The sequence below is a fragment of the Cupressus sempervirens genome, chromosome 10, assembly GCF_028749045.1.
Source record: "Cupressus sempervirens isolate cs-2001-9-10 chromosome 10, ASM2874904v1, whole genome shotgun sequence".
Taxonomy (NCBI): domain Eukaryota; kingdom Viridiplantae; phylum Streptophyta; class Pinopsida; order Cupressales; family Cupressaceae; genus Cupressus; species Cupressus sempervirens.
The window spans coordinates 951,106,019-951,119,977 of NC_143127.1; the positions used below are offsets into that span (position 1 = coordinate 951,106,019).

At 31.0% G+C, this 13,959-nt stretch overlaps 2 long non-coding RNA genes across 2 annotated transcripts; both read left to right on the forward strand.

The window, feature by feature from the left end:
* The first annotated feature begins 11,507 nt into the window (after positions 1-11,507).
* Positions 11,508-11,991, forward strand: LOC149537125 (uncharacterized). Its single transcript, XR_016357020.1, has 3 exons — positions 11,508-11,584; positions 11,675-11,755; positions 11,878-11,991. It is a non-coding gene; the product is annotated as an uncharacterized LOC149537125 (long non-coding RNA).
* A 147-nt stretch (positions 11,992-12,138) lies between these two features.
* On the forward strand, positions 12,139-12,817 carry LOC149537126 (uncharacterized). The gene is made up of 3 exons (XR_016357021.1): positions 12,139-12,183; positions 12,290-12,364; positions 12,474-12,817. It is a non-coding gene; the product is annotated as an uncharacterized LOC149537126 (long non-coding RNA).
* Positions 12,818-13,959: the final 1,142 nt, after the last annotated feature.

Consider the following 13,959-nt stretch of genomic DNA (forward strand, 5'->3'; position numbering starts at 1 on the left):
CTCCCACCATACAATACAAGAGATACAAGAGTCAAGAGTAGTTTGTTGTAAGATAGAAGTGAAGAGGAAGAGGAAGAGGAAGAGGAAGAGGAAAACAAGCTATATGTCAAGATTAAAACAGCGAACGCCAAATCTTTCTTACAGTGAAAAATCTACTGAGAAGTATCATTGTCGTCGTCATTCTCATTCTATCACTTTTTTTTCATAAGCAATTTTACACAAGTTTGCTAATTAGCAACCTCTCTCCACATGCAAGGTAACATTTGTGTATTTTTTTTTAAAAATATTGTTCTAATAAAAGCTAATCACCATTTCTAAGGCTGTTCAACTTTAGAGAATGCTTATTAGTCTGAAAAGAAAAGATTTGATTTTGCTAGAAAGGCTGTGCAGACTGTAGGTTAGTAATGTAGTGTTAGCAAAGCATGGGATACTCATTTTGTTGATCTGTAGATTTTGCTTTGTTTACTATAATATTTTTTTGTGAATTTTGTATTGATTATTTATTTTGAAGAATAAATAGATTTCTACAATCTGTGAAATAAATTGCTATTCTTTACTGAATTCAATTGTGTAATATTTTTTTCATCAACATTTTGGATCACACTCTGTGATCCATCATCAAAATGAATGAGAAAGCTACGCAATCGATTAAAAAAAAATTGCAATTATTTATTTTTAGTTTTAATTTTTATTAACGTACAGTTTTACTCTGTCTTGTACAAATTGACCTTTAACATAAGTAAGCATTTTCTTGAAGATTTTATTGTGTTTCACATTTATTTTCTTGGCTGTGTGATATTTGCTTACGTAAATGGTTTTTGAGGTTAAAAAGTATTTGGTTTTTGACCTTTCTAATGTGGAAAAACTCAAAGTTTGGCTGTGCTTGGATTGTTTCAGCTATCAATTCACATCTGTTCTGACTTTAACTTTATCGGTGAGCAATGATTACATCTGTGTCGAAAGATTTGATATTCATTACTTTTTAGTTCAAATATGAGATCAATATTCTCCTTAACAGTCTAAACATAAGACCTTAAGTTAGCAAGTATGTATCCAAACACCAAAATTCCAGAGGCCGGAGTTGGTGATGGACCTGCAGCTTAAGCACTCGAAGAAAGAAATATGAACAATTTGAAAGTAGACAATGAGAGTCAAATTAAAATTCTAAAAAGAAAAGTTTAAAATTGTTTATTAATTTTAATAACTAAATATGCATAAAAGTAGTTGAAACCAAATGAAAGAAGAATATGAAACTAACAATAATACTCAGTCTAATAATGTCCATTCAATTGAACACTCTTCTTTTAAGGTCGCACCGGTTCCTTTGACCACAAAAGCGTACCATTTTAACGCATTTTGATTCATTTTGTGTGTACGTAGGATAGGCTAAATCTTTGTATTATTATAAAACTTTAAAAAAATTAAATTAATGTTTGCATTTTTCCTCCTAATGGATTAATTTATACTCAGATTTTTTTTTAAATCAATATAAGTGTTTTTTCATACTATCAAATTTATTGCTTTTTCAAAGTACCTTTGAATATTTATTATTATATAATTTATCAATTATTTTGTGGTTAATTAAATTATGTTAGATTATTTTTATATAGAATATAGTTACTTGAAATAAAAATAAATTAATAAATATGAATGTTAATATTTCTAATAGAATTTAACATTTCTTTCATATATACTTTTAACTAAATGGTTTATCATCTTAAATGATTTAATATTTATAAATAGTATTTAACATGATTAAATAATTCATTAAAATTATAAACAGAAACATGAAAAAAGGTTAGTGAAAGTTTAGAAAATTTGTTAAATTTAAATAATTGTTTTGATATTTCCTTAAAAATATAAAATATTATATTATCATTTTTTTTTAAAAAAATTGAAAAATCAGTTGAATAAATTATACATAAAAATAATTCAAACATAATTTAATCATATATTTGATCACAAGTGATAGTGCATTTGATATTTGCACATCCAATACATATGGCATCATCCATGGGGGGTTGAGGAACAAGATTCCTAACCATAGTAGTGCAAGTTTTCCCATTCATGGACCAAATGGGAAATCTTAAAATGAGACTAGCTTTTGAAAACCTTAACTTGTTTACCTCCTTATGAAACCTCAACCTTGGTAGCTACTTGTTCCAACAAAAGAGCATCAAAAGTTACAACTAGTTGATTAGTATTAGAAATAGAAGAAAAATGTCTTAGCCTTTAAACATGACCATAGAAAGGCTTTAAAAAACTGTACTTGGACAAAGTAACTTTTTCTAACTTTACAAATTATGATCAAATACTTGCATCTTTATTATGTGTATAGATTGAGGCCTCCCATTGATTGAAGATACCAAAGCGAGGAGAAAAACCCCCTCTTATCTTTGAGTGGCTCACCATATTTAAATCTCTAGAAAGGAGATAGTATATCTCTAATAGGTCATAAACAATAAATCCTAAAAGGTCGTTAACTCAACCACATTGTTGGAGGCATAGAGTTTGACAATACCAAGTGAATGGTTGTCATTATTAAAGTCTAAATGGCTTATTGCATGTCATTATGGAATGCTGATGAAATTACTTCATTCTCTAATTTCTCAAGGATTGTTTACAGGAAAATTGAGTTGATTAATTAATATAACTAATCCCATTTTAAATTTCTCCATTGTTATCCAAAAATCATGGGTTTTAGGAGCTACACACTAAATCCTATCTTGGGACTTTAGAGAAATATATCACATGGTTGTGTAGGAAATATCGTTACTAAGAAACTAGTTTATGTTCCTTAATTATTTGAAACTTTGACAAAATATTAGGTTTTGAAGGATTAGCAAAGGTTGGTAGTGGGATGGATGATAATGGGCATATAGCATGCACTACTTCAACTAGAAAAGGTGTAGAGCTTAACCCAAAATCCTTGTGGTGGGCAATATTGGCCTATTTTTCCCTAAGTATGATTTAGTCATAGTATGACTTGGTTTAGATTCTCCCTTTATTGATTATGGGCTAAAACAATGAGATATTAATTATATCATTAATAAGGAATTCTTCATCTCAATCTTTTCCAATTGGTGACAATAACATGTGTTGGGAAAATTAATGCAAGTAACATATTGAGTAAAACATTTGCATCGAATCAAAAAATTAGTGAATTACCTAGTGGCTCGTAGAGAAATCAATTTTTGTACAAACCTTTTTCTAAGTAGAGTTGAGTCCAACATTTATTCATGGAAAATTAAATGAATTAAAGGAGTAATTAGACTATTAATAAATGCTTATAGGAGAAGAGGAAGCCTTGAAAATCCAATCTAGAAGTCTATTTTAGGCTATCGTGTTGGATGCAAAAACGTCGTAGTTGTCATGAAAATGTGAGGATATTACTTTAAATGATCTGAGGGCATGTGGTTCGTGAAGGTCGTTTTACCATCAATTATTCATAATCTATCTAAAAGGTTTGTATCAAAGGCCCATGCTCATCAAAGAGAAATATTATAGAACAAAAAATTAATTAATCAAAACGTACACTAGAAATAGAAAAGCAATATGTATTTAAGGGTTATATATATTTTGAATACTCATGGCTAATTAAGAATAGCATATTATATTGCTAGAATGACCATATCTTTCCATCTAAAATAAAAGACATAACAAATCAAACTTTTTATATGCTCACCAACAAGCTTCTCTCCTGAAAGATCACTTCTATATATTTCTTATTGCATAGTTTGTTTGTAGCAAATCTCTAGAATAGTTGCAATCCTCTCTTGGAAGGGTGAACTCCTATGTATACAAAGTAATGTTTGAAATATCTTCTTGTGCATAACTACAAGTGATATCATAAATATAACATGAAGTCAGTGACAAGTATGATAGTAAAACACATTAAATAATCGAATTCTTACTCCACAACTCAACAAATACTAAGACTTCTTTAGTTCCATTCATCTTGACACCTGTGTGAATGTATCTAAATTTAACCAATAACACATTCCTTTTTGAACAAGTTAAATGACTCATGCTATATGAATACTAACTATTTGTAGGGAAGGAACCCTTGACCTAGCAATTCCATGTCCTTCGACATCCTTCAATGATATTGTTACACAATAATCATTGAATCACCACCATCAACCTTTCATATTCTCCATTGTGCAAGTGCTTTGGGAGGAAATAACTATGCCTGGAAAGCTTCAACAAAATTAATAAATTATTCTCACAAGTTTTGCCAAAATAAATGTTTTTTTATTCCTTAGAATTCTTCAACAAATATCTACTTGATTTTCATGAGAATTCAAAAATTGAGAATATTTCATAACCGAACTATACAAATTTCCCCTACTAAATAATAATCTTGGTGCTTAATAAGAATGTGATACCTTACTAATAACCTCCTTAAACAATAAAGACTCTTGACATTAATCCCATCAAAAAAATATTGACCAATTAAGAATTTCTCATGCTAAATGCACCCACATTAATCATTCATGTGAATCAATATTGAATCAACCAACAACTCAATAATAAAGTCATCAAAACATTGTATTATGGGACAAAATCTACCCCTCGCAAATAACAAACAGAAGAGAGTATGTATTTCATAATCCTTACAAATTGTCTTTGGATGAAGGCTTCACAAAATTTGTAGATAAACACGATAGTGAAACTTCTGTTACTTCCACCTCCTAACAAAGAATTTGGGATTCCATCCATATCTATTTTCCACATGTTTGAGTCCTTAGTAGATTCACTTCGTTGAAGGAAATGAATTTCATATCAATTTCAATAAACATTTGAACATATCAAATGAGCCTCTTAAACCTACTATAACATAAAACATAAAACGCAAATGATATGATTGTGAGGATAGATCGGGAAGTTCATAGAGCTCCTATGAAGAGACTTAGTGAACTAGTCCCATTCATTTCCTTTATGTTGCATTTGAAGGATCAAGATCCAATTAGGCTGAAAAATGGAATCAGGTGCCAAAAGGATGCAAGGAGTTCCGTCGGAGGAGTGGAAGTTGTAAATGGCACACTACAACATGAAGGGGGGTTTTAAGACAATATTGGAGACAATTTTAAAGTTAATTGTCGTAATTTGACCAAAAAAAAAATTGTGTATTGTCTTACCTATTGTCTTTAAGTGAGTGTCTTAAACTATTGTCGTAAAGTATTGTCTTATAAAGACAATAAGGAACATCACTATTATTGTCTCTTAAAGATAATTTTAATTGTCTTTAAAGAATCAACAATGTCTTTAATCTTGCTTATTGTCGTCTTGAAGACGGTTATAGAGAAGATGGTATAAAATAATAAATTAACAAAATATATATTTAATATAAACTACAATATAATTAATTCATTCATGTTAAGGCACGGGGTGACCGCAAGAAGTTGGGTCGCAATTTTGCGGAAGTCAGATCCGCGGAATTGTACTTCTCAAAAACGGGTACCTCCGATTTTTTAAAAATCGAGTACCCATTTCTAAAATTATGCTTCAGGCCCCCGACCCAAATTTTAAAAATTGAGTACCCGATATTTAAAAAGGATCGGGTGCCCGAGCCGCTTAACTATCGGGCACCTGCCTTTTTAAGAATCGAGTACCCAATTTGTAAAACTTTTATAAACCGCTTTTTTGGCCTTTTAGAGGTCATTTTCATGACCTCAAAAATGGGAGCCCGATTAGAGACACATACGGGAGCCCATTTCTCTGCCCTACCGACTACCCCCTTGCTGCTAGTTTTTGATACACAGGTATTTTAATATGTTTTATACTATTTTACTTTATTTTTTTCAATTTTCAATTTAATATGTATGTTAATTTATTGTTTTTTCACTTTTCATATGTACGTAAAATTGTAAATTTACATTGTTAATGAACTTAAATGTTTAAATTTTTGTATTTGTTAATTAAAATATAGTTTCGTAAATGTTTATTTAAAAAATTATTATTTTAGATGTGTTGAAATGTATTTAATTTATGTATTTATTACAATGTTGAATGATTAGATTAGATGTAAATTTATTGTTTAAACATGTAATTTTACAAATAAATATAACCTCGACCTAAAACCATATAACCTCGACCTTGTTTTAACTATAACCTCAACCTAAAACCATATAACCTCGACCTTGTTTTAACTATAACCTCGACCTAAATTTATTGTTTAAACTATAATCTCGACCTAACCATATAAATAAAACCCTAAACATATTATAAAATACTTAATCACATAACAGTCGACCAAGGGATCCAAACAAAAAACTTATAGTATTTAAAATGATTTTACTTAAATTGTATTGTACTTTGTTTCATGGATCGGAAATGGATGATGTAAACTATTTTATAAATGTATATTCTTTCAGCCTTTCATACCCTGTGACATGTACAGTGGATGATTGTGCATTCCGAATTAATTTGCTAAGTGGCATTCGGAACAAATGTATATAAATTATTTAAATGGATTGAACAGAAGTAGTTAATATGAACTTTCATGTGGACACGTTATTTATTTTACTTTTAGTAGTTTATAATTATTTAAAAATGAAATGTAAATGTGCTCATTAAGGAATGCAATCTCTTATGTTTTTTATAAATGTAAATTATTGTGTGTATGTTATTGCTTGCTTGGTAAAACTTTTGATTAGTTCTTTGGATCCCTTGGCTGGGCGTCATTTAGGATTAGTTCTATAATGTCAATTTGTATTGAATTTAACTCTAATCATAACCCTTACTATCATCTTAATCTAAGTAATCTTAATTTGCTAAAACCTACACCAGGTAATATATAAATAATTAAATAACTTTCCTATCTTACCTTGAGTACTAATTTTATAAATGTCAAACCCTAAGATTGAAAGGTAACCCTGGCCCTTAACTAATTAATATTATACTTATAAACCAAATTGAATTAAACCATGATCATAAACCTAATTATATATCCCAACTTAAGAGTAGAAACCTTGAATTTAACCTTAAAAATCCTTTCCCCAACCATTAACCAAATTGAACCATTACCCTAGAAGATTGAACCAAGTTAAACGTTGACCTTAAGACTAAACCAATTCACCCTAAACTAGAACTCAATAATATATTGAACACTTTAAAACAAAATTCAAACCTAACTTTTTTGAATTAATGTTGGTTTTTAATCTAAAAGCTCTAACTGTAACTCTATATCTAAAACCAAATTTAGCACTTTAAAACTTAATTCAATTTATTAACTCTTGTCCTAATTGAAACCTAAGCATGTAAACCTAATCAAACAGTACAAACCAAAGTGAACCCTAATCCTAAAACTAATTAAACATTGATATCAAGGTCTCAAAATGATACATCATAAAAAAAATTAGAAGAGACTTGAACGAATCAGGCATCTAATTAAGTAACCCTCCCTGACCATCAAGAGGTGGAGGTGTCCACATCAGTGCGAGTACGAGCCCGGACTAGACCCTTAGATGGGTAGCCTAAATGTTTATTACCTTTGCATAATGGAAGGCCACATAACAAAATATTGCCTTATTCTATAAAAAGAAATACCCACCTCCTAGTGATATATATAGTAAGATCTTTTTCCTAATTTGACCATCAATTTTTTGGGTTAGAAGACGATGATAGTTCAAAATGATTTAGAAGATAGGGATAAAATGAGAACCATCATTCCTAGAATGAAGATGCATTATTCCAAGTGATAAACCCATTTCTATCATAAATCAACTCCTCCATCCAAAAAATTAGTAATGAGAAATCCCTACATCAAGTAATCAATGGAGGGCTCATAAAATTGATCAAGTGATCAACAGAGGGCTCATAAAATCCCTAGGTCAAGTAATCAATTGATTCCCAAGGAGAGATAAGAATCTCATTAAAAATTAGAGACAAGACACTCCTAAATGTGTATCATACAAAATAATTATTGCCAAGGTCTTAGCCTCTAGACTAGAAGATATCCTACCCAAGATCATTAACCCTACACAAAAGTGTTTTGTTAAGGATATTTATGCATATTGTAGAACTTGATAACCTATTGGAGGACTTTGGATTGAGAAACATTTCTAGGATAGAGTGTAGGCATGCTCAAGTAATTGATTATGAAAATGTCTACAAAAAGGTGGAATGGAGTTTCACTATGATGATGTTGCAAGCCCTCCATCCAATATTAAATGTCAAATGGTGTCCTCTCTTATGATTGGTGTCAAGGTTTTAGTAAAGAAATTAATGGGGTTAGATCATAATTTTTAGGACTCTCTAGATCAATTATGAAAGGGTGTCCTCTTGCATCCTCTTTATTTTTTATTGTTGAACATTGACTCATTACATTATCTCCTTAGAGATAACTAGTTGTCTCTAAAAGTTAGAGGATCTACTCTCCAAATAATTAATAATTATCTAATGTACATAGTTTGTTGATAATATATTTGTATTCTTTTTAAGCTAGAAGAGTGCAACACGAGTCATTTAATGATCAAATTGGACCTCTTTTCTTTGTATCTGGTAGTAAGATTTATGTCTCTACATCTATCTTATTGGGGCTAAATATTGAGTCCCCTATCTTGTGTAGTAAATATGGTATTGGATGGAGATTTCATAATTAAGTGGTTAGGTACCTAGGGATTCCATCTGTAGTAAACCCTAACATATAAATGAAATGTGTCTTTATATCAACAAGAAAATCTTTGGAAAACTCAACAACTGGAACTCTAATTATCTCACTTTGGTTGGTAGAATTCAAGTATGTTAAAAGATTCTCTCCTTGAATATTGGGTGTAAGTTTGTCTTCTTCCTACTCATTTTATTTAAATCAATATGGTCTTCCATATAAATCTATTAGGACCATTTCGTGGATAGCCAAGGGATTACTTTGGCAATAAAATGGATAGCCAAAGCTTCATAAGGTAATGAATTATGGATTATGATTAGAATTAGGATTATTATACATGGTTAGGGATAGGGTTCACATGTAAATTAGTTCATTACCTGACATGATCTACACTTATAGTTTGCAAGAAGGTTTTCAACTTGGTGCCATACTCTATTTTTGAGATCTTATGAAATTGCTTTTGTAAGAGATGTTTATCTCAATACCTATATATGTACATAATATGATGGTGCTTCCCCATACATATATACTCAATATACTTTACACATTATATGCAACTTCTTATATTTTCACCTTTACATCTTTTCCCCCTTTCTAATGTAAATGCCAAAGGTGAATTTTACATGGTTATTCCACAATGTGACAAGAAGTCAGAACATACCTTTAGAATTAGTGTCATTGTCTTGTCCCAGTTTTCTTGTAACATCTTGTTTGTGTGCAATGTAATCTAAACTTCTGCTGATAATTCTATCATCTGATCAACAATGGAGAAATTGTTAGCATGTGCTCTATGACATGAGTGTTTTTGACACCTTTCTAGAGAATATTTTTTATTAGCCAACTACTTTTTGTAGAACTTCATATGACTAGGTTTACAACAATAATGCATGAGTTAAGTTTTAAATTTTGATTCTTTGAAGAATCATGAAGTTTTTTGTATCCTTTCTATATAGTAGAATTGTCCCCTCATTCCCAAAAGCCCCAAAATTCCCCTCATCCCTAGGTGACTTAGTTAATGGGGATGCCTATTTTAAGTGTTGAGATTTGTACTTGAGCATTTTTGACACCTTTCCAAGAACAATTTTTGATTAGCCAACTGCTTTTTGTAGAATTTCATATGACCTACTTTACAACAATAATGTCATGTGATAGGATTTAGATTCTTTAAAGAATTGTGAAGTTTGTTCTATCCTTTCTATATATATAGCATAATTGTCTTTGCCTTTGTCCTTGGTATTTAATGTTTTTTCATGTTGGATGTGTCATTGTTGATAGAAAACTACTTATGTTAAAAAGTGGATAATAGTTAGGATTCAAACTACAATCATAAATATTTTTTAATCAATTCATAATTCATCTCTAAGCTTTCATTAGATAATTGTAACCTTAACTCTCGTCTTAGGACCATAATAAATATCCGATACAGGTAAATATAATTGTAACTAAAACCATAATCCTAGGTAAGTTCCCTAACATTAAAGGATCGCAATCATTATAATAATCTTAAGCTTAGCCATCATGAAAACTGTTAACATAACAAAATTGTAAACCATAACCTTGTCATAATCTTAACTTTGTTTCATCCTAAGACATGAACATGTATAATCCATAATGAGGTCATACTTAAAAATTTAGTATTTAATGTTTAATTTGACTTAAGCGTTTAACTTTATTTATAATTTAATTGATATAATTTTAATAAAGATATGCGCATTTATATAGATCTAGTTGATAAATTTTAGATTTAAATTTTATTAAATAGTAATTTTGTCATACATGTATTATGTTGTGATGTATTTTTGATGTGTTTTATGTTTTATGTTGTTTAAGTATATATGCAGATTATATTTGACGGACCCACCACCACCCCCTCCCCCTCCCATACCCCCACCTCCGCCACCTCCATCTCCACCTCCACCTCCACCACCCACCGCGGATGAGCTCCGCGAGACCATGAGGCGTAACCTCAACGACCTCATGAGTGATATAGAGGCTATCCGACGTGACTCCATTCATCATTTTGATGTAGACATCGATTCATTTAAATCATGGAGGGAAAGCATGCGTGCCTTCTACTCTGATGGCTTATCATATAGAGAGGTTTATAACCTACATATAGGTAAAGAAAATTTTCAACATTATTTTGTAAACCCTAAGACGGGTGAACCAATTAGTGAGAAGAAGCCTCGCATTTCTATTAGGTGGCGTACACATCCGCACATAGCAGCACATTTTTGGGAGTAGTGGTGGATGGTATTTGACCATCCACCACACGCTAATCATGAGGTGCCCATGTACTTCCTTAAGAATTTATGAGCTGAGTTTGAGTTGGGTTTGAAACCCAACTCTTTTGATATGAAAGCATTTCAAGGGGTCGGTAGAGGGATGCCTCAAGATAGGCTTGGGGCAAAGCTGAGTGACAGAACGAGAAACCGCAGGCGAGCTGAGCCCCTTGTACCTCTTCCTGCGCCTGTTGTGCTTGCTCCTCACCATCATCATGCGATTTCATTTGCTTTTACCCATTTGAGTGCCCTTTCGAGAAATTTAGTACTGCAGTGGACGCAGGCGGTACATGCTCCTCCACTTGGACATGTTTGTACTAGTTGTGGAGGTATATGCACAGGCCCCCAGAGCGATCTGGTGTAACACATGATGGCCATTATGCTGAGGGTGCAGATTTTGATGATGATGTATACGCTGCCCGTGGTGATGGTAGTGACGAGATAGACGTGTCATCATTTGTTGACCTCATGCAACAAGGAGAGCCTAGAGAGAGTCAAGAGCAGCAGGTAAAATTTTAATTTCAATATAAATATAAAGTGCACATAATTATTTACTTTCTACATATATGTGTAATTGTATTAACTATATTAATTTGTACTTTTCAAATAACAGAGGATGGATGACATTGTTCCTCCTAGGAGGCAGTATAGTCTTTTTCTAAGACCTACAGATGTTGGCGTCCCTTATACGGTATGCACTTTGAATTACACCGTAAAAATGTACATTCAAATTCGAATTTAATAACATGTGCTCATATGTTCTTTTTATTTGATTTTGTAGGGATTGTCTGCATCTACACATACTGATGTTAGTACAAGTCCTACCCCAGTTACCACTGAGGCACAGCCTCAAATACATGCGGTATGAACTTTTGACTGAAGACAAATAATTTGTATTATTTTTATGTATGTACATTATTATTAACTTATAATCTGAACAATTTTGACTCACATGTATATATATTTTATGTGTTTTGATTTTAGGAACAGGAGCATGGATATCATACTCATCCATACAGGCCTCGGTATAGTCTATTTTCAACTCCATCTTATGATTATCGTGCTAGCATACCTGTAGACACATTTGTGACATTGGCTACCACTCAAGTATGATATATACATTATATATACATGTTTAATTTATAGTGTATAAAAAATGTAGTGTACAAATTACGTACTTTGTAATTATATTCATGTATATTTAATTTTAACTAAACGTTTATATATCCATAATTTTAGGAGTACGTCACCATGAGTGTTGCTGAGAGCACAGGACTTAGCCAGATGGAGGTACCTACATCGTCATTTGAGATCAGTATTGTGATTTATGTACATAATGTATAGTTCATTATGCTCTAAAATCAAATTAAAAAAATGTATGTATTGTAAATCGCAGGACCTCACCACTACTGCATTTGGTAGTTTTGACAGTGTGACTCCTCCCATTACTGAGGGACACCCATCTCATGTGGTATAATTTATTTTATTATGTAGTGAATATTTAATTTATTTGCAAGCTAGATTTTGAGACCCATTTCAATTAAGCAAGTACATGATGAGACGTGCCTCCTGTTACACAGGGTGATACATCTACCTCACAGGGTGTCCGACATGACGAGACGACTCATATTACACATGATGATCCATCTGAGTCCTCTTCGCGTGGAGCAAAGAGGACATTTGATTAGATAGATTAGGTCTTGTTGGCACCTATAGATTGTGTTTTTATGATGTATATATATATATATTATTTATGATGTATGTACACTTTGTGTTAGGATAGTTAAAACTGTATGTTAGACCATGTATTTTTTCACTTCATAGATCATGTACTATTTTTTTATGATTTCTTATCATGCTTGTGTATGTAGTACATATATTACTATGTTTCACCATGTTTTAAGTATATTCAAACCATTTTCTTTATTCTGACATATTTTATTCATGAACATATGACACGTTTTGTAAGTATATATGCAAGATGAACAATAATTTTAACTATCTATAGAGCATTATTGGATAAATATCACATCAAATTTATGCATTGAGATAATTCATACAAATAAAATTGACCTACTCGATTAAAAAATGTATTGATAACGTACCTAACAATGTATCATAAGTGATCTTAATGTGTTGTTTGGTAATGTAAGACTCATTATCACCTAATAAGACCTATTATGTGGTAGTAAACATATGAATACCTATCATAACATATAATAGACACAATGACTTATTAGGACTCCCATGTCCCCTTAAGACACACATGTATGGATAACGTACCTAACAATGTACATCATGTAAGTGATCTTAATGTGTTGTTTGGTAATGAAAGATATAATCAATGCAATGAATATAATGAGTAATGATCTTTAAATTATCATGTGCAAGTCACTTGTTTTTAATATTACAATCAATAGTAATTTGAAACTTCAAACAAACATTAATTTAAACATGCTTGAATGTAAAAGTAATAGAACAAAATAGGAGGTCATTACTTAAATTGACAATTAATTTATAATAATTGATCAAGTGCACATACCTTTAACTTTCAAATATAAGTAAACTCTCATTTTTGAATTAGTTTGTACAACATATTTCACAATATATGTAAGACAATGTCAATGATATATTTATAGTTCACTGAACTCATTTGAAACATAAAATTGGTTGAACGCATCTTTTCAAATGAGGTCCTGTAAAATAAAAATGTAAAACAAAAACACACATGTTAATAAACACATAAATTAATATTCAAGGTATCTGAACTATGTAAATATATATGTGTAATTTGTATGTACTTACTATGTGAAATTGTACAAGATGTTGATGTTTGATCCACTTTAACACTTAAATTTGCATAAATTGTAATTGAGACCTGAATAAGACGTATATAAATTCTCTAAATTGGTATTGACAACACAAACATACATGTAATTAAATTATATAAGTACATATATATATATATATATTATACAATAATGAAAAAACTTACATGTGTTTGATTTAAATGTAGTCATCCCACTGTACCATCTGCATCCTCTCTCTTTTGCAATGCATCTATGA